This window comes from Dermochelys coriacea, chromosome 26 (genome assembly GCF_009764565.3).
Source record: "Dermochelys coriacea isolate rDerCor1 chromosome 26, rDerCor1.pri.v4, whole genome shotgun sequence".
In the NCBI taxonomy this organism is placed as follows: domain Eukaryota; kingdom Metazoa; phylum Chordata; order Testudines; family Dermochelyidae; genus Dermochelys; species Dermochelys coriacea.
The window spans coordinates 14,754,572-14,774,994 of NC_050093.1; the positions used below are offsets into that span (position 1 = coordinate 14,754,572).

General features: G+C 47.2%; 1 protein-coding gene and 1 long non-coding RNA gene across 2 annotated transcripts in view; both read right to left on the reverse strand.

The window, feature by feature from the left end:
- Window positions 1–20,423, reverse strand: part of KANSL3 (KAT8 regulatory NSL complex subunit 3) — a 142,936-nt gene that overhangs the window by 27,353 nt on the left and 95,160 nt on the right. The window lies entirely within an intron of this gene.
- LOC122457571 lies at window positions 468–11,455 on the reverse strand. Its single transcript, XR_006277179.1, has 2 exons — window positions 11,260–11,455; window positions 468–4,443 (listed from the first exon to the last, which is right to left on the reverse strand). It is a non-coding gene; the product is annotated as an uncharacterized LOC122457571 (long non-coding RNA).

A 20,423-nucleotide genomic window follows, 5' to 3' on the forward strand; every position in this document is an offset into this window, starting at 1 on the left:
GGTGCAGTGTCGGATCGTGTCAGCTGGCTCGGACTAACCAGCACCTTTGAAAGTCTAATCAAGACAAGGCAAGTTGTACCGTCACATGACCTAGGTCTTGGCTCCCATCTAGCTAACAGCACCCCTTTAAATCCTAGGCCAGGCCTGAGTCTAAGATGCTGTGACTCATGTGGCCGGAGGCTAGAAAAGAGGATGGAAGCAAGAAAAGCATCAACACAAAGGTGGCAGAGAGAATCACCTGCCATTTTACTTCACCCTTCTCCCCGGTCCTTTGATGGGACAGTAGATGCATGTACCAAGTTGTTGTGGGAGTACAAGTTAAACCAGACTTGGACCCTACCCCTGTGTTGCTCAGTAACCCTAGTCACTGTTGTAAGAGGAAGGGTCAGGCCCAGGGATTCCAACTTCCATCCTCTCTCAACTGCAGCCATTGCTTTTTGTGCGTTGGTTTTTATTTTTAAAAAAAAAAAAAAAAACTGAATTCAGGCTCTGTTTTTTTCCCCCCCCCACTAGAGCTGGGATTGAAGGGGCTAAGCTCAGGCTTACAGGCCGCTTCTCTTGTGCTGACCATGCCAGCACTGCCTGTTCCTGGGGCGATAACAGAAGAGCGCAGCTTTTCACTGCAGGCTTCTCAAAGCAGCCAGGTCATTGTTGCATATTGTGATAGGAAACAGGGAATGGGACTAGAAATTTTGGTGACTATTTTAACAGCACAGTCTCTGTGGGATCTGAGCCTTCCAGATCAGGAGTGGGCAGAGGTGGGAGTATTAACAAATGCTGTTCTAGGTAAGGGATAGAGAAATTGTGTCCAAATGGACAGGTGACCTAGCCACACATTCCCAAGAGACAAGCTCCATTTGTCTCTTACTAGGCCTTATATCCAGCCTTCTCAGGCTCATCCAATTCTGCAGGATCATGTTACCAGCAGACTGGACTAAATCCCTAAAGATGAAAGGCATTCCCTCCCCTGGTTGGCCCCCAAGTGTCTCCTGTGAAGCATTCCTGCTGCAGGAATGCTGCCTGCATTGCCCCCTCCTTTATTTCTGCACAAATACCACGCTGCCTGAGGCACGGAGCAGTGCTTCTAGGACGCTGAACTGTGCCTTGCATACACTCAAGGGGTCCTGTCTAAACTAGATATGGGCCCAAATGTCCCTTGACCTTTGGGGAAGCTGGCTCTCGCTGCATAAGGGGGCATGGTCACTGTTTTATCCACTTTCTTACCCATTTAGAGCTATCTAATTCCACTGAACAGGGGCCTTCACCTCATTGCAAATCAACTTTCTCTCTGCCAGGAGAATAGACTGGGCAGCCTTTGGCCGAGTGGCATGCTTCCCACCCTGAGTCCAAGGAGCCCTGGTGGCCTGTGCTCTAAGGGGCCTGTGGTCATCCTAAACAAGTGCCTTATTCAGGTGAGCCCCATGTGTTTCAGAGAAAGCTGCTCCATTCTCATGTGCTTTCTCCTGGCCTTGGGTCTAATTCCTGCTCCATGGTGCTGCTTTCTCTGCTCTTGATACACCTCTTCTGGAGCTGAAAAGAACACAAGTTGGAAAACAGACTAGTCTCAAGCCAATCCACAACTTCTCAAGGCCAGACCCGCATGCTCTAGCTCCAAAAGAGTTGACTGTAACTGTTGGGTGCCAGCACACCTGTTGGTGAAGTGTAGATGCACTGAAGTAGCTCAAGATGCTTTCCTTGATAGGGTGCTGTAGACAGATTTCCATGTAGACATCCCATTACAGCACTACAAGTTCTAAACTTCCCCATGCAGCCCTGAGGCCCTGTGAAAACAAACCAGAGAGCTCCCTCCCAGCAGGACAGGTGGAATTCGAAGGCTCCAGCACTGGATCTATTTATGGCCACTGTATAATTAGATATGGGTCAAAGTATACAGCGGTTACTGTTCAGAACCCTGGGCAAGCTTCACCCAGACCTGTGGCCAGCATTCTTGCTCACACACATGCTCTGCTAATGGCAGTTGCTGAGGGCTATGAAGGTGGAGAAAATTGGGCACAAAGGTGAGAGTTGTCTTGTGAGTTAGCATGATGTTAGAGATTGTAGAACAACATGCTATTCTGAGGAACTTGTGACTGGCTGAGAGGGCTTTGGACTTGTTTTTTAGGCTGTTCTTAGAAGTTACTTGAAAATGTCTTGTCTGTTTTCAGAGTCCCAGTGCAGTATTTAAGGTTCCTTGTCAAGCTATTATTTTGAATGAATGTATTTAATTGCAGTTCAGGATTAGGTTTCCAATAGCCCTGCAGCTGGACAATGTGAGGCCAGTTCGCTAAGCACTGAAGATCAGTGCAGGGATTCTCACTGATTTTGCTGCTGTAAGAGCTACACCAGTGACCCTAATGTAGTAGGTCAGTGTCTCTCTCTGGCCACCAGCTCTACACATGCATGCTCTGATTTACCGGGGGTCTTAGCTGGGGCTCAGAGCAGCCTCAGGTGACGTGAATGGGAGGTGGTGAATTCTACGTCATCTAGCATGGGCTTAGTTTGGCAGAGTTACTACAAACCACTACTCTAGTCTGAGGAATCCCACTTGTAATGGGGTCTTTCTCCTGGCAGAGTCCTGAGATAACAGGGTTAAAAAGAAACTTTCTGCAAGTATGTTATGGTTAAGGTGACCATATGTCCCGATTTTATAGGGACAGTCCTGATTTTTGGGCCTTTTTCTTATATAGGCTCCTATTACCCCCCACCCCCTGTCCTGATTTTGCTGTCTGGTCACTGGTCAGCCTAGATGAAAATCCCATCAGGCATGTTCTGAAACACCTGAAGGTGTTCAGCGCCCCCAAGTGGCTAATCAGGAGTAACAACTTTTTGTTCTGAAGCTTACTACTGAATTATGTTACTGCCACTTCCTGGTATGTGAATTCATTACAAGAGCCTAACGACTCCATCAAAGGACACAAGAGTTACTTTTCCAGCCGCTGCCATGCCTTGGTTTCCAGTGCCAACAAATCCTGCTCTTGCTTCTTCCTCTGTGGCCTTCAGAGGAGTCATGTAGGAAGGCAAGCATTGCATTTCTAAGCTCTGCTCTTCTCCTTGGGATCCCTTCTCAAATAAATATATATATATTACATATACTGCATGGAAAGAGGCTTCAGGCAGAGACTGGAATAGCAGCACCAGAACCTGCTATTAGTCGAGGGAGTTATATAGTCTCACAATGTTTTTTTTTTTTTCCAGTGTGTCCTTTCAGTTTCAATTATCTCATTCTCTGCTTTCTGAGCATCCACTGTGCAAGATATTTACAGGAGTTTCCCTGTCTACTTGGAGATCAAGGTGTTCTTATGTATGTCTGATTATCCATATCATCTAATTTCTCTGTTGCAGTCTTGGGTGTACCTCCTTTTCTCACTGGTTTGCTGAATGTGTGCTTTAGGTCTGACCCAGCTTGTTCTCTTGTATCCAAGGTGAGCGTGTTAATTTTCTCACTTACAGCTTCGGTTTTGCTCTCTGGTCTTCCAAACTTTTGCTCCAGTATCACACCAAAATCACACCAGTCATAATCTCTGTTGGTGTTGTTTGTTAGCTGTGGTGGAATGAGGTGGGTATTCCTCCATTCCAAACGCTTTTTCTAATCTTCCCCTTTTTTCATCTGCTGACCTCTGTTGGCAAATCACGTGCCCTGGCCCATTGTTCTGATAAACCCAATGCATCAGGAGCTGGTTCCTGTCGAAGATGTTGGAGTAGTGTGTTTGCTCAGTGAGGTGGGGAGCGCTGGAGATGCCAGTTCCATGCTGACGTGCAACCTTACCCACCTGCATGGCAGGATTTCCTTGGCAGAGACTAGCTGCCATCACTGTCCAGTGGAGAAGCAGGTAAAATCTGGCAGCTTCATGAGTCTGGCATTAGCGAGTAAACAGTCAGCCCCTGGAAATCTTAGCCTCATGGAGGCAGGCTGTTATACTCTGTCATTCACTCGCTGTGAGCCCACCAAGAGAAAGGTGCATGGTGCTGTGATGAAATGTCCCTTGGTGCTCTATAAATCGAGAGGCTGAGGATCACGTGAAAATAAAAATGTGAACCTGGGGACACTTTGTTTTCTTCCTATGTATTTGTCTAAGGTGCTTCCAATTCCATTGGACTAGAGGTTTATAGCCTTAGAAAGTATCTATTAAATATGGTCTCTGTGGTGGCTAAATGGGCAAACACGTTGGCTCCTTTAGATATACTTAAGGGTCTCATTTAGGAAACACTAACAGGTGTGACGAGGCATGAATTGTAATGTGTTACTGAAGTCTCCTGGCAGCAGGAAAGTGCAGTGTGAATGAATATAATGAAGTGTAAGGAGTGAAGTCTTACTGCAATTGTGAAATGTTGTTTTTGTTTGTCTATGTATAATAATTAACACTGCCTTACCAAAGCTCTTTGCAAACTGCTATATACAGTAATCACTTCATGCACCACTAAACTGCAGGAGATGTGTAACACCTCTGTCAAGGTTCCTTCCCCGCTCTGAACTCTAGGGTACAGATGTGAGGACCTGCATGAAAACCCCCTAAGCTTATTTTTACCAGCTTAGGTTAAAACTTCCCCAAAGGTACAAACTGTTTTACCTTTTGCCCTTGGACTTTATTGCTGCCACCACCAAGCGTCTAACAAATATATAACAGGGAAAGAGCCTGCTTAGAAACATCTTTCCCCCCAAAATCCTCCCCAAACCCTACACCCTCTTTCCTGGGGAAGGCTTGATAAAAATCCTCACCAATTTGCTTAGGTGAACACAGACCCAAACCCTTGGATCTTAAGAACAATGAAAAAGCAATCAGGTTCTTAAAAGAAGAATTTTAATTGAAGTAAAAGAATCACCTCTGTAAAATCAGGATGGTAAATACCTTACAGGGTAATCTGATTCAAAACAGAGAATCCCTCTAGGCAAAACCTTAAGTTACAAAAAGACACAAAAACAGGAATATCCATTCCATTCAGCACAGTTTATTTTCTCAGCCATTTAAAGAAAACAGAATCTAACGCATCTCTAGCTAGATTACTTACTAAGTTCTAAGACTCCAGTCCTGTTCTGTTCCTGGCAAAAGCCTCAAACAGACAGAGAGAGCCTTTGTTTCTCCCCCTGTTCCAGCTTTGAAAGTATCTTGTCTCCTCATTGGTCATTTTGGTCAGGTGCCAGCGAGGTTATCCCAGCTTCTTAACTCTTTACAGGTGAAAGGGTTTTTCCTCTGGCCAGGAGGGATTTGAAAGGTGTTTACCCTTCCCTTTATATTTATGACACGCCTTCCTCCCCAATCACAGATAGGGTGAAACGCTGGCTGTGATTTCTTCCTGGAGCTCTAGGAGAAAACAGAGTTAATAAGACACATGCACCTCTAAATATACTACCAAGTATATAAATACTAACAATATTTTCCACATCTCAAGGACGATTTTTACCAGTTGATTCTGGGAAACTTTCACGGGAGAGTGCGTCAGCCACTGTGTTAGAAACTCCTGAGATGTGTTGGATGTCGAAATCAAAATCTTGGAGAGCTAAACTCCACCAAATAAGTTTTTTGTTATTTTCCGTGGCAGTATGAAGCACTGTAGCGCGGCATGGTCGGTTTGCAGGTGGAAACGCCGTCCCCAAACATATGTGCGTAGCTTTTCCAGAGCGTAGACAATAGCGTAACATTCTTTTTCACTGACTGACCAGTTGCTTTCCCTCTCAGACAGCTTCTTGCTGAGAAACACTACAGGGTGGAATTCTTGATCCGGTCCTTCCTGCATTAAAACTGCTCCCACACCATGCTCGGATGCATCGGTGGTTACTAGGAACGGTTTGTCAAAGTCTGGGGCCCTTAGTACAGGGTCAGAAATGAGTGTCGCTTTAAGCTGGTTAAAGCCCTTCTGACGCTCTTCAGTCCACTGAATAGCATTTGGCTGTTTCTTTTTGGTTAGGTCTGTTAGTGGGGTGACGATTTGGCTGTATTGCAGTAACAATCGTCTGTAATAACCAGCCAAGCCTAAGAAGGACTGGACCTGTTTCTTTGACTTTGGGACAGGCCATTTTTGGATAGCATCCACTTTGGCCTGTAGGGGGTAGATAGTTCCTTGACCCACCTGGTATCCAAGGTAAGTCACTCTGTTTAGGCCTATTTAGCTTTAACAGTTAGTCCTGCCTCCCTTATGCGCTCAAAGACTTTTTGTAGATGTTCCAGGTGTTCTGCCCAGGAATCCGAAAATATGGCCATGTCGTCAAGGTATGCGACTGCATATTCTCCTAATCCCGCTAGGAGACCATCTACAAGTTTTTGGAAGGTGGCGGGTGCATTCCGCAGCCCGAAAGGGAGCACATTAAATTCATACAGCCCGACATGTGGTGAAGGCTGACCTTTCCTTGGCGGATTCATCTAGCGGTACCTGCCAGTACCCCTTGGTTAAGTCCAAGGTAGAGATGAACTGGGCCTGTCCCAGTTCCTCTAATAGTTCACCTGTGCGTGGCATTGGATAGTTGTCTGGGCGAGTTACAGCATTTAGCTTATGGTAGTCCACGCAAAAATGTATCTCCCCATCTGGTTTGGGAACTAGAACCACTGGAGATGCCCATGCACTGCCAGAGGGGCAGATTACACCCATCTGTAACATATCCTGGATCTCCCGTTCTATAGCAGTTTTAGCTTGAGGAGATACCTGGTAAGGTTGGACTTTAATTAGGTGAGCATTACCTGTGTCAATGGAGTGGTATGCCCGTTCAGTCAGTCCTGGGGTGGGTGAGAACGTCGGCGTGTAGCTAGTGCACAGCTCCTTGATCTGCTGTTGCTGCATACACTCAAGGGTCATGGAGAGGTTCACCTCCTCCATTCCACCAGCACTTTTCCCTTCATAGTAGACACCTTCAGGCCACTCAGCATCATCTCCTCCCTGGGCTGTAAACTGACAAACCTTTAATTCTCTGGAAGAAAAGGGCTTTAGAGAATTAATATGGTATATCTTAGGCTTTCGGTTTGAGGTGGGGAATGCTAAGAGATGATTAACAGCTCCCAGGCGCTCCTTGGCCATGAATGGCTCTTCCCATGACACTTCCATTTTATGGGCCTGGAGCGCCTTTAAGACCATGACCTGGTCCCCTACTTTGAAGGAACGCTCTCTGGCATGTTTATCATACCAGGCTTTTTGCTCTTTTTGAGCATCCTGTAGGTTTTCTTTAGCAAGGGCTAGAGAGGGTCGGAGGGTGTTTTGTAGGTTGGTTACAAAGTCCAGAATGTTAGTTCCTAGAGAAGGTGTAAATCCCTCCCAGTGCTGCTTCACCAACTGTAACGGCCCCTTAACCTCACAGCCATATACAAGTTCAAATGGTGAAAACCCTAAACTGGGATGTGGTACAGCTCTGTAGGCAAAGAGCAATTGCTGCAACACTAGGTCCCAATCATTGGAGTGCTCATTTACAAATTAAAATATCATGGCCCCCAAGTTCCATTAAACTTCTCCACCATGCCATTTGTTTGATGGTGATAAGGAGTGGCAACCAAGTGATTTACCCCATGAGCTTCCCAAAGGCTTTTCATAGTTCCTGCCAGGAAATTAGTTCCTGCATCTGTGAGGATGTTGGAGGGCCAACCTACCCTGGCAAAAATGTCTGCTAGTACCTGGCACACCCTTTTAGCCCTGGTGTTGCTTAGAGCTACTGCTTCCGGCCATCGGGTGGCAAAATCCATGAAAGTCAGTATGTACTGCTTTCCTTGGGGTGTCTTTTTCGGAAAAGGACCCAGAATATCCACAGCTACTCATTGAAATGGAACTTCATGATGGGGAGCGGCTGGAGAGGGGTTTTGACCTGGTCTTGGGGTTTTCCCACTTTTTGGCATACCTCACAAGACTGGACATAGGTAGAAACATCCTTGCCCATTCCCTCCCAGTGGAATGACCTCCCCAAACGGTCTTTGGTCCTGTTCACCCCAGCATGGCCACTAGGATGATCGTGGGCTAAGCTCAAGAGCTTGACCCGGTACTTAGTTGGAACAACCAACTCTCTCTGAGGATGCCAGTCTTCCTAGTATCCACCAGAAAGAGTTTCCTTGTATAAAAGTCCTCTTTCTACAACAAACCTGGATCAATTAGAAGAGCTGAGAGGCGATGGGTTGCTCCGTGCCGCTGTCCAAGCTCTCTGGAGGCTTTCATCCACTTCCTGTTAAGTCTCGAACTGTTCCCCTGATGCTGGAGATATCAGTTCCTCATTGGATTGTGGACCTATGCTTGGTCCCTCTGGAAGCGATGTAGGGGATGGGGCTGTTTCTGTTTACTGTGAACCACTCTACGCTGGTGCACTATGTTGGGGTTCAGGCTCTGGCTGAGCCTCTTGTGTAGGGTTATTGGCTGCTGCCAGTTCAGGTTCGGTGGGGCCCTCTGGTGTTGGGTTTGCAAGTACTGGATTCAGTGCTGGCAATGGGTCCGGTGCTGGTTGTTCCACCGGTTCCGGTTCTGGGACTGGCTCTGTCTGGGTCTATGGGACTGAATCCACTACTGCTGTAGCAGACATTGGCCTGGGGTCTGGGTCCATCACCTCTGATCAGGTCCTGGTAGAAGTTTCCAGAACAGAGCTAGGTGTGACTGCTTGTTTAGCCTGGCTGCGGGTGACCCTTCCCACCCTTTTGGCTAGCTTCACATGATTGGCCAAGTCTTCCCCCAACAGCATGGGGATGGGATAATCATCATAGACTGCAAAAGTTCACATTCCTGACCAGCCCTTGTACCGGACAGGCAACTTGGCTGTAGGCAAATTGAAAGAATTTGACTTGAAGTGTTGAATCATCACTTGGATCTCTGGGTTGATTAAACTGGGGTCCACTAAGGAAGCATGGATAGCCGACACTTGTGCTCCGGTGTCCCTCCACGCGGTGACCTTCTTCCTGCCCACACTCACAGTTTCCCTCCGCTCCGAGGGTATCTGGGAGCCATCTGGGACTGAGGACCTCTGGTGTGATTCCAGTGTAATGAACTGTAATCTGTTGGGATTCTTGGGGCAGTTGGCCTTTACATGCCCCAGCTCATTACATTTAAAACATCGTCCAGCTGACGGGTCACTGGGGCAAGGTGGGTTGCTGGAGAACGGTGTGGTGGGACGATAAGATGTCTGGAGGGTTCCTTGGGGGGTAGTTGGGGCCTTGGGCTGCCCCTGGTAGTAGGGTGTGGTCTGAGGTTGTCCCTTCTGGTATCCACTCCAACTGCGACCATTTTTTTTCTTTTATGCCACCTCCACCCATTTGGCTCCAATCTCCCCTGCCTTAACTACAGTTTTGGGCTTTCCATCTAGGATGTATCTTTCTATTTCCTCAGGAACACCTCTAAGAACTGCTCCATTTGCATTAGGAAGGGCAAATCTTCTGGAGATTTAACACTTGCTCCTGATATCCAGGCATCCCCATGTTTCACAATGTGGTAGGCATGTCAGGTAAATGACACGTCTGGTTTCCACCTTAGCGCTCTGAACCGCCAACGGGAATGCTCGGAGGTTAGCCCCATTCTGACTCTCGCCTTGGTTTTAAACAATTCATACTTGTTCATGTGTTCCTTAGGCATTTCAGCCACCACCTCAGCTAAGGGTCCACTGAGCTGCGGCCTCGGCTCTACCATGTATTGGTCTGTAGAGATACTGTACCCAAGGCAGGCCCTTTGAAAGTTTTCAAAGAAGGCCTCTGTATCATCACCTGCCTTGTAGGTGGGAAACTTTCTGGGCTGGGAAGTGATACCTGGAGAAGGATTGCTAGGGTTTGTTGGTATATTCTGCTGAGCCTTTGCCTTCTCCATCTCCAGTGCACGCTTCCTCTCTTTTTCCTTCTCCTCCATTTCTTTTTCCCTTGCCTCCATAGCTCTCCTGTGGGCAGCCTCTTGGTTCTTTTCTACCTCCATAGCTCTCCTGTGGGCAGCTTCTAGGGCTTTTTCTGCCTCTTTCGCTGCCTCCAGTCTGGTTAACTCCAATTTGTGTTGTGTCTTGGTTTCTGTCATGTTTGTCTCTCTGTTTTCAACTGACTTTACACCTGAGAGTTAGAAATAAAACAAACAAACTTGGCTTGTAAAATTTTGCTGTGCTGTAACCGGAAACCTATGTTCTCTGATAGTGATTGTCAGGGGGTTTTTTTAAGCATTTTTCTGTAGGCTAACACCTTTGTCTCCAGGCAAATAGACAGAAAAATCCCTCTAGTTGCTCTTAGATAAAAAACAACTTCAGGTTTGTGAAGACCTGTGAATTTCCCTGCAGGAGGTTAACTACCCTGTCTTTAGGTAGAGAAAACTCCAGCTCACAAAAGACAATTCCCTTTTGTCTCTGCTCTGGCTCCCAAGCAGATACAAAACAAACAAACAAACCTCTAACTGCTTTCAGCTTAAAACCTGCTTTCCAGCAATCCCAAGGGAAAAAAATATTTCCTTTTAAAATCTGTGCTTCTGGTTCAAAAAATCTTGAATTGATCTCAAAATGATTTCAAGTTAATCCCACTGCTCTGCCACCATGTCAAGGTTCCCCACTCTGAACTCTAGGGTACAGATGTGGGGACCTGCATGAAAACCCCCTAAGCTTATTTTTTACCAGCTTAGGTTAAAACTTCCCCAAGGTACAAACTATTTTACCTTTTGCCTTTGGACTTTATTGCTGCCACCACCAAGCATCTAACAAATATATAACAGGGAAAGAGCCCATTTAGAAACGTCTTTCCCCCAAAAATCCTCCCCAAACCCTACACCCCCTTTCCTGGAGAAGGCTTGATAAAAATCCTCACCAATGTGCATAGGTGAACACCGACCCAAACCCTTGGATTTTAAGAACAATGAAAAAGCAATCAGGTTCTTAAAAGAAGAATTTTAATTGAAGAAAAAAAGTAAAAGAATCACCTCTGTAAAATCAGGATGGTAAATACCTTACAGGGTAATTAGATTCAAAACATAGAGAATCCCTCTAGGCAAAACCTTAAGTTACAAAAAGACACAAAAACAGGAATATCCATTCCATTCAGCACAGCTTCTTTTCTCAGCCATTTAAAGAAAACAGAATCTAACGCATCTCTAGCTAGATTACTTACTAAGTTCTAAGACTCCATTCCTGTTCTGTTCCCGGCAAAAGCATCACACAGACAGAGAGAGCTTTTTTTCTCTCCCTCCCCCCCCCACCAGCTTTGAAATATCTTGTCTCCTCATTGGTCATTTTGGTCAGGTGCCAGCGAGGTTATCCCAGCTCCTTAACCCTTTACAGGTGAAAGGGTTTTTCCTCTGGCCAGGAGGGATTTGAAAGGTGTTTACCCTTCCCTTTATATTTATGACAACCTCCCATGATGTTTGGAATAGGAACTGAAAGCACTTCTTTCAGCTGGGATGACAGAGAGTGTAGAGCAGGGGTAAAAGTAAGTCGAGTGACTTACCGGTACCCTGGGGCCACCTCTGGCCCCCGGAAGGGACAGGGCCTAGGGCAGAAGGGGCGGGGTTGAGGGGGTCAGAGCCAGCCCCAGCCCACTCTGTAAGGTAAGTGCCCCCACCCACCGGGGTAGCAGCAGCAGCCTGGGGCTTCGGGAGCTATTTAAAGGGCCTGCAGCTCCCCTGCTTCTATTGCCCTGGTCCTTTAAATAGCCGCCAGAGCCCTGGAGTAGTGGCGGCAGGGCTTCAGCGGCTATTTAAAGGGCCCGGGCAGTAGAAGCAGGGGAGCCCCAGGCCCTTTAAATAGCTGCCTGAGCCCTGCAGACGCAACCCCAGGGCTCCAGCAGCGGGGCTCTGGAGGCAATTTAAAGGGCTTGGGGCTCCAACCACTGCTGGGAGCCCCAGGCCCTTTAAATTGCCCCCGGGGAAGCCCGGCTGCCCCAGTACAGTGCACTGGCTCTTACCAGTACGCCGTACTGGGGCGTACCAGCTTACTTTCACCTCTGGTGTAGAGGCAAGGTATACTTACTCACATTGGAATATGGGATGGGAGAACTGCTCTGTTCTTCTAAAACATGCTAGGGAAGGTTTAGTCACCACGTCACTGAGCTGAATCTCCACTGCCATGTCCCATGTGCAGGCGTTTACACACGTGCAGAGTGGATGCAAAATGCTGCCAAAGCTGAATCTCCACTTTTTCCATGGGTGGTAATGACAGCACAAGGGGTCAGATCTTCAAAGGGGCCTGCATTTAGCACCTTTATTTTGACACACGTGGTCAGATTTTTCAAAAGAGCTCAGTGCTCAACAAGTGAGCTTGAAAATCTGGCTACCGATTTGGGGGCATAAAAGGGTGCTGAGCAGTGGGGGCCAGTGAGCACTGAAAAGTGGGGCCAAGGTGCAGGGCACTAGAGAATCAGACCTATTTTCCTTCTCATCTGAGAGCACCAGGCCAGCTGCTGTACCTTGCCATAGTTCTGCTGAAGTCCGCCGATTTAGACTAGCTGGAAATCGGACCCTGTGGTGCTGATGCAGTTGGAGGCCAGCAAGTGGGGCAGTAGGATAGCAACTGCTATTGGTGGAAACACGAGAACAGATTACTTTTGTATTAAAAAATAAATAGGAACTTTCTGATCCCAAGCAGTTCTCTAAGGCAGACGGGACGTTATTTCGAAACGCAGGTTTCAACAAAAATATTTGACAGTCAATTTCTCCTTCATGCTTCTGCCAAGCTTATTTTATTATGGACCATTGCATACCTTTAAGGGGCCTATTATCATGTACCCACATTTCATGGCATTGCTTAAATTTTGATATTTAACATTTCTGAGTTTGAGGAGCAAAACTACAATGCTTCCCTGCAGTTATAAATACAGAGAAAGGAGAGAGACCTTGCCAGTCACACAAAGCAGTAGTAGGCAAACAGCTGTATCAATCCATCTTTCTAAACATGGCCAAGCTTATTTCTGATGGGAGCAGACTGCAGAGGGAGGCAATTCCATTGCAGGTAAAACCGCTGGCTGATATCTCCAGTATCGAAAGGTGTGGTTCTAATCCCTGGTACATGACTTTTCTGTGAGCAGTAAGCCGGTTCTCCTTCTTGTGTCCTTCCACCACAATCTTAGGCTTTTTCCAGTGTTGGCACATGATACGTCCTGGTCTGTAGCCCTAGTGAGATCTCCGATGGTGCACGGTTCCTCCAGGAGCTAGCAGACCAACAGATGTTCCAAGCTCTGTGTTTCACCACAGTCACAAGTGTGAGAGTTTTTGGAATAATCCCACTGCCGGATATTGGCTTTGGGCCTGCTAACTCTTGTTCAACGGCAATTTAAACATCTCTAGGTCAACCACTGCTTCTCCGCACCTGCGGGAAGGTAAAGTCCATGTGCATTTTGATGTCCTTGGTGAGTATTTTGAGCAGTGGGCATCACATTTCCAGCCATGCAGCTGTCTGTGATTTTTTTTTTTTTTGAGCAGTTTCATTGCAACTAGGAAGCTTTTTGCAATTTCAGGTGGCAAACTGCCATGGTGTGGCTATGTTGTCTGGCATCTTCAACCTGTCCTAATCATTCCATTTTGCTCGTGACCACTCTGCCAATGTCTGGTGGAGCGATTCTAGCAAGCCCCTACAGGCTGCTCACGTCTGTTGGTTTTAGACGTCCTAGGATGGACCAGCAGCTGTCCATTCAGCACACGAGCCAGACGCTTTGTGTGAACCGACCTTTCCCCCACCGGCCATGCATATTCAGCCATTCAATAGCAAAGTGCAAGGAGGACGGATCTTAGTGTTGCTGAATTGGTTCCTCATTTTGAATTTTCCAGCTTCCTGAGTATGTTGCTTGGTACACAGGTGCTGCAGCCTTAATGCCGACCTTCTATGCTGGGGCTCAGCATCCTGCTGCTGCTTGCCCAGGGCTGACCTTACCCATACACAAAGCACTCAGCTGCGTAAGGCACCAGGAAATTTGGTACCAAATTTCCTGGTGCCCTGCGCAGCTGCATGCTAATCCAGCCCCTGCTCTGGCTCTTCCCCAGGCCCCCGCCCCTGCTCTGCCCCAGCCCCAACCCCACTCCCCTGAAGATTGCAGCCAGGCTGACCCGGCCCCAGCAAGCTCTGCTTCCCTGGCTCCCAGTCGCGCCACCGGTGAGTGCTGGGGGGTGGGTTGTTATGCAGACAAAACTACAAAGGATCGTTTCAGGGGACAAGACAGGATGTCACGTTTATTATAACACAATTTGATTTATGACCAATAACCAATATCTAATACCTATGTATATACATACCCCTCCCCCCCCAAATGTTCTGCAGCTGCTGTATAGTTACTAGTCCTGAATGTAGCCTGAGTTCGTGGTGTGGGTTCATAGCTTGTGGCGCCTAACTGGCCAGGAAAGCCAGGCACAAGGAAGGGCTGGGTCTCTGTTGGGCACCGAGGCCCTTCCATGTTGGCAGCAGAATGTTACCTTCTAACTCTTCCATCTCACCCATCCTATCTGTAGGCTTTAGTTTGAATCCAGAGTCTATAGGTCTTGCTGTGTCACGCTGCCTCTCGGTTCGGTGTGATTGATCACCCGTCAATTGCAGACATGACTTTCAGCCTGGGACCTGGCTTTGATGTTTCTTCAATTGTACTTTTGTTCTTTTCTTTTTAGGGTGGATTCTTCTTGCTTCGTCAGGGCTGTTGTCTGCATCTTCAGCCCTTGGGTGTTTACGCTTTATTTCATCAGGACAGGCTGGGGCTGGATGTTAATTCCATCATCCATACATACCTCATTCACACATCTAAACTACACTAATAAGATTACATCAGGGTTTTGCAAAATGAAGGTGGCAACAGGGTTTACAAAATGGAGTGAGCATTTTAAAATGGAGTTTGGGAGAAGCTGAAATGGAGTTTGAGTTACAACATGGACAAGTATAATGAATGACAAACAGTGAGCAGAAGTTCCACCATGATTTCAACAATTTCCATCCCACCATCAACCTCAGCCTGGACCAGTCCACACAAGAGATCCACTTCCTGGACACTACGGTGCTAATAAGCGATGGTCACATAAACACCACCCTATATCGGAAACCTACTGACCGCTATTCCTACCTACATGCCTCTAGCTTTCATCCAGATCATACCACTCGATCCATTGTCTACAGCCAAGCGCTACGATATAACCGCATTTGCTCCAACCCCTCAGACAGAGACAAACACCTACAAGATCTCTATCATGCATTCCTACAACTACAATACCCACCTGCTGAAGTGAAGAAACAGATGGACAGAGCCAGAAGAGTACCCAGAAGTCACCTACTACAGGACAGGCCCAACAAAGAAAACAACAGAACGCCACTAGCCATCACCTTCAGCCCCCAACTAAAACCTCTCCAACGCATCATCAAGGATCTACAACCTATCCTGAAGGACGAGCCATCGCTCTCTCAGATCTTGGGAGATAGACCAGTCCTTGCTTACAGATAGCCCCCCAATCTGAAGCAAATACTCACCAGCAACCACACACCACACAACAGAACCACTAACCCAGGAACCTATCCTTGCAACAAAGCCCGTTGCCAACTCTGTCCACATATCTATTCAGGGGATACCATCATAGGGCCTAATCACATCAGCCACACTATCAGAGGCTCGTTCACCTGCGCATCTACCAATGTGATATATGCCATCATGTGCCAGCAATGCCCCTCTGCCATGTACATTGGCCAAACTGGACAGTCTCTACGTAAAAGAATGAATGGACACAAATCAGACGTCAAGAATTATAACATTCAAAAACCAGTTGGAGAACACTTCAATCTCTCTGGTCACTCGATCACAGACCTAAGAGTGGCTATACTTCAACAAAAAAGCTTCAAAAACAGACTCCAACGAGAGACTGCTGAATTGGAATTAATTTGCAAACTGGATACAATTAACTTAGGCTTGAATAGAGACTGGGAATGGATGAGTCATTACACAAAGTAAAACTATTTCCCCATGGTATTTCTCCCCCCCACCCCACCCCCCACTGTTCCTCTGATATTCTTGTTAACTGCTGGAATTAGCCTACCTGCTTGTCACCATGGAAGGTTTTCCTCCTTTCCCCCCCCTGCTGTGGGTGATGGCTTATCTTAAGTGATCACTCTCCTTACAGTGTGTATGATAAACCCATTGTTTCATGTTCTCTGTGTGTGTATATAAATCTCTCCTCTGTTTTTTCCACCAAATGCATCCGATGAAGTGAGCTGTAGCTCACGAAAGCTTATGCTCTAATAAATTTGTTAGTCTCTAAGGTGCCACAAGTACTCCTTTTCTTTTTGCGAATACAGACTAACACGGCTGCTACTCTGAATGTTGAAACAGTGTAAGTTTCAGCGATTTAAGCAGCAATTGGGTTGAAAGTGAAACTCAATTAGCCAGTTATTGGGGTAACCGGTTTTATGAATGAATGTTGTTTCATTCATAAAACTTTGCTTATGAAGTTATATTAATAAAGTAAACAATTTAATTGATCAATTCTACAGGTTCCCCTTTTCCCTCAAGCCTGGGAGCCAGCCCCCAGGGCTCCACGGATAGGAGGGCCCCAAGCCTCCGCGGGCAGGAGGGAGGCTGGCCACTTTCTGTGGGAAGTGCAGTGAAGCAGGCTGGGGCCAGATCACTCCACTTCCCACAGGAAGTAGCCAGCCCCTCCCCCCCAGGAGGCCTGGGGCTCTACACAGCGCCCCTGCGGGGGGGCTGCATAGGGCACCAAAATAGCTAGGGACGGCCCTGTGCTTGCCAGCCATTTGTCTGTGTGTAAGCTAGCCTTCCCTAAAGGACAAGCTGCTCCCAAATGCCATCTTTCCATTTGGAGAAGCCCTTGGGGTTGCAGGCTGGAATTCTCACAACTGAAGGGGGGGGCAGGCACTGTGGCTGCCAGAAGCAGCGGAGGGGCCAGAGAGGCTCCGCGTGCTGTCCCCGCCTGGAGCAATGCCCCCACACCTCCCATTGGCTGCAGTTTTCGGCCAATGGGAGCTATGGGGGCAGTGCCTGTGAGCACCAGGCAGAGCTGTCTGGCCCCTCCACCTAGGGGCTGGGCATGCAGGCCGCTTCTGGGAGCAGCGCGGAGCCATGGCAGGCAGGAAGCCTACCTTAGCCCCACGGCGCCGCCAACTGGAAGTCGCCTGAGGTTAGTGCCTCCCCCCCGGCCGGAGCCCACACCCCGAATCCCGTCCCCCAGGTGGTAAACCACTCCCGCACCCTAACTCCCTCCCAGATCCCGCATCCGGCACATACACCCACACCCCAACCCCTGCCCCAGCCCTGAGCTAACTCCCAGAGCCTGCACCCTAACCCCATAACCCAGTACTGAGCTCCCTCCTGCACCCACACTTCCTCCTGGAGCCCACACCTCACACCTCCTCCAACACCCCAACCCCTTGCTCCAGCCCTGAGCCCCCTCCTGCACTCCCAACCCCTCATCCTTGGCCCCGCCCCAGAGCCTGCACCCCCAGCCAGAGCCTTCACCCCCTCCCACTCCGCAACCACCTGCCTCAGCCCAGTGAAAATGAGTGAGATTGGGGGAGAGCGAGCAATGGAGGGGGGTGGGGCTGGACTGAGTGGGAGCAGGGCCTCAGAGCAGGGGGCGGGACAAGGGTGTTTGGTTTTTGCAATGAGAAAGTTGGCATCCCTAGGCTATAGAGAAATTCTGGGGCTTTCTTTGCCTCAATTAATATTTAATTATTCAATTAAAGGAAACAACATCAATAGGAGAGCTGGAGGGAGTTTTCCTTCTCAGACTGTCTTGTCGGACATTCAGCGGAGAGTTGGCAGAGTCCTTCTCCCCACCAGAGAGTAAGTCCAGGCCTCTATCACTATTCATTCCCTTCTCCCTCATACTAAGACTTTGGGATGGCGGGGGGCCAAGTGACCCATCTAATGGCTACTGGATTCACATAGGGCTTGCTGAGCCCTGAGGGAAGCTTTGGCACAGACTGCTGGCAGGTCGGGGCCCATACCCCTCTGGAGACCAAAATGCCAGCAGACTGAAGAGAGAGGAAAAGCAGTGCCACTCACTCCACCTGGCAAAACCCTTCTGAACAGCTACCAGCACTGCCCAGGACATCCCGGACAAAACTTTAAAGAGAAACTGAAGGGTGTTTCTAAACAACCATCGCTGGGCTGGGGAGCAGATGAGAACACGTGGAGCTAAATTCTCATAGACTCATAGACATTAAGGTCAGAAGGGACCATTATGATCATCTAGTCTGACCTCCTGCACAATACACAGAATGCCACAGAATCTCACCCACCCACTCCTGCAATAAACCTCTCACCTATGTCTGAGCGATTGAAGTCCTTAAATCATGGTTTAAAGACTTCAAGGTGCAGAGAATCCTCCAGCAAGTGACCCGTGCCCCATGCTGCAGAGGAAGGCAAAAAACTCCCAGGACCTCTTCCAATTTGCCCTGGAGGAAAATTCCTTCCCAACTCCAAATATGGCGATCAGCTGAACCCTGAGCATGTGGGCAAGATTCACCAGCCAGATACCCAGGGAAGAATTCTCTTTAGTAACTCGGATCCCACCCCATCTAACATCCCATCACAGGCCATTGACCTATTTACCATGAATAGTTAAAGATCAATTAATTGCCAAAATCATGTTATCCTATCATACCATCTCCTCCATAAACTTAATCTTGAAGCCAGATAGGTCTTTTGCCCCCACTGCTTCCCTTGGAAGGCTGTTCCAGAACTTCTCTCCTCTGATGGTTAGAAACCTTCGTCTAATTTCAAGTCTAAACTTCCTGATGGCCAGTTTATAACCATTTGTTCTTGTGTCCACATTGGTACTGAGCTTAAATAATTCCTCTCCCTCCCTGGTATTTATCCCTCTGATATATTTATAAAGAGCAATCATATCTCCCCTCAGCCTTCTTTTGGTTAGGCTAAACAAGCCAAGCTCCTTGAGTCTCCTTTCATAAAAGACAGGTTTTCCATTCCTCGGATCATCCTAGTAGCCCTTCTCTGTACCTGTTCCACTTTGAATTCATCCTTCTTAAACATGGGAGACCAGAACTGCACACAGTATTCCAGGTGAGGTCTCACCAGTGTCTTGTATAATGGTACTAACACCTCCTTATCTCTACTGGAAATACCTCGCCTGATGCATCCCAAGACCGCATTAGCTTTTTTCACAGCCATATCACATTGGCGGCTCATAGTCATCCTAAGATCAACTAATACTCCAAGGTCCTTCTCCTCCTCCGTTACTTCTAATTGATGCGCCCCCAGTTTATAATTAAAATTCTTATTAATCCCTAAATGCATAACCTTACACTTCTCACTATTAAATTTCATCCTATTACTATTACTCCAGTTTACAAGGTCATCCAGATCCTCCTGTATGATATCCCGGTTCTTCTCTGAATTGGCAATTCCTCCCAGCTCCGTGTAATCCGCAAACTTTATTAGCACACTCCCACTTTTTATGTCAAGGTCAGTAATAAAAAAATTGGTCTCAAAACTGACCCCTGAGGAACTCCACTGGTAGTCTCCCTGTTAACCATTTCCTTATCCACCTTTCAATTTTCATATTGATCCCCATCTTTTCCAATTTAACTAATAATTCCCCATGTGGCACCGTATCAAACGCCTTATTGAAATCTAGGTAAATTAGATCCACTGCATTTCCTTTGTCTAAAAAATCTGTTACTTTCTCAAAGAAGGAGATCAGGTTGGTTTGGCATGATCTCTCTTTTTGTAAAACCATGTTGTATTTTGTCCCATTTACCATTGACTTCAATGTCCTTAACTACTTTCTCCTTCAAAATTTTTTCCAAGACCTTGCATACTACAGATGTCAAACTAACAGGCCTATAGTTACCCAGATCACTTTTCTTCCCCTTTCTTAAAAACAGGAACTATGTTAGCAATTCTCCAGTCATATGGTACAACCCCTGAGTTTACAGATTGATTAAAAATTCTTGCTAATGGGCTTTCAATTTCATGTACCAATTCCTTTGTTATTCTTGGATGAAGATTATCTGGGCCCCCCCGATTTAGTCCCATTAAGCTGTTCGAGTTTCGCTTCTACCTCAGATATGGTAATATCTACCTCCATATCCTCATTCCCATTTGTCAGGCTACCATTATCCCTAAGATCCTCATTAGCCTTATTAAAGACTGAGGTAAAGTATTTGTTTAGATATTGGGCCATGCCTAGATTATCCTTAACCTCCACTCCATCCTCAGTGTTTAGCGGTCCCACTTCTTCTTTCTTTGTTTTCTTCTTATTTATATGGCTATAGAACCTTTTACTATTGATTTTAATTCCCTTTGCAAGGTCCAACTCTATTTGACTTTTAGCCTGTCTCACTTTATCCCTACATGTTCTGACCTCGATAAGGTAGCTTTCCCTGCTCATCCCTCCCATCTTCCACTCCTTGTAGGCTTTCTGCTTTTTCTTAATCACTCTCTGAGATGCTTGCTCATCCAGCTTGGTCTACAACTCCTGCCTGTGCATTTTTTCCCCTTTCTTGGGATGCAGGATTCCGATAGCTTCTGCAGCTTTGACTTAAAGTAATTCCAGGCCTCTTCTACCTTTAGATC